We start from the raw sequence: 1,597 nt of genomic DNA on the forward strand, positions 1-1,597 counted from the left end.
TCTATCCAACGACATTTAAGTTGTTTAGTTTCGTTCAGTAGTTTAGTAGTTATTACCATTTGAAATCTTTCATTCAAACGTTATACTCAAGGGTACGTCGCTTAGAACATTGTGGCAGGCTCAGTTTAGAGAACAGCTTACCTCATTGATTGCAATTGCGGTACATTCATTTCACAGTTTATGGCACACTGTGGCCCACCTATTTGACATTTAAATTTTTAAGTGTTGAAAATTGGCAGCCCTGCCAATGTTTGTTTTTGTCAAGGTTTTTGTCAAAACGATCAAGAGTCTGGCTGACGCTGGGCGCAGCCGAGTTTGACTGGTTTCACACGATCAGCACCTCGGCGGCACAGTAAGGCACAGACTATACAAAATTTCTATGAATGAAGTGAACGGAATGTTCTCAGCGACTTACCCTTGGTTATACTTCTATTTTCATTTTCACAAAGTGCTACCCAGCCCCAGTATAGTAAACAAAGACGTAGTCCTACGTCAAAAAAATTAATTTATATGAATTTTCGCGCGACTAAATTGTGATCGTATCATCTATATTTTATCATCTGAACACCCTGTAGCCTTAAGTATTATTTAAATATTTCGGACCTAGCTTTTAAATGAAAATTTGAAGAAGGTTGTATGAGCATTATTACCACTCAGCTTTTTATTTTAAACCCGGATAATGCCACATGTGGCATCTGCACTATTTTAAATTTTCAATTAGAATCAATTTTAACAGCCTTTTCTGAGTACGAACGATTCTTACTCAACCAACGATTCTTGTCAGTATCTTTATCCAAACTGCAATACTGGTAATCAGCCATCGTTTCGTTTTTTTCGTATTTTATATCATTATTCTGCGGCATTATGACCGGAAGGGGTCAGTCATTAAATTATATTCGTTCCTTTTTGCATCCCAATCTTAACTGATCTCGGTTTGGAGATTGTTTTTATCCGTTTCTCGCAATTATGATTAATATTCAGCCAGCAGCTCATAAAGGTGACATCCACTTGGCGATAGTGGTACGGTTCAAGGGAAAACCTTTTTGCATTCATACTGACCGGAATCAAAGTAAAAAGATTTCTCCCATTACCTTCTGGAAAACGATGCTCGCTTTAGTTAGGAAACCTTGTCGAATACAGACGTGCAATCAGATTTCAACGGATGTCACCTGACCTAATATTACTCGATTTTCAGTCCCAATTAACAACTTTTTTATCCACGATAAAGCAATACAGGCTAAATTAACTTTTTTATAGCATCAAAAATAAAGGACCTAGAAAACTGTACATTGCTCTTTAATTAATTTATTTTTTAATTTTCATAACTACGAAATTTCTTCATGAATTAATTGTACGGTGAATACTGAAAATTTTCCGGAACAAGAGCATGTAAATATAAAATCTTTAATAGATATTTCAATAAACCCAATTTTAAATGATTTATATCGCTAAATTTTATTATCTTATTCAGAAAATTCGAAAAGCGTCTTCTTAGTCTTCCAATAGGATATGTGTTATAATTATTGCCATCGACCGAAAATACTGCTTAAGCTTTTGCTACCTAACATTCAGATTTGAAGTTTCGATCGCAACCGTA

The sequence above is a fragment of the Sabethes cyaneus genome, chromosome 3, assembly GCF_943734655.1.
Source record: "Sabethes cyaneus chromosome 3, idSabCyanKW18_F2, whole genome shotgun sequence".
Classification (NCBI taxonomy): Eukaryota; Metazoa; Arthropoda; class Insecta; order Diptera; family Culicidae; genus Sabethes; species Sabethes cyaneus.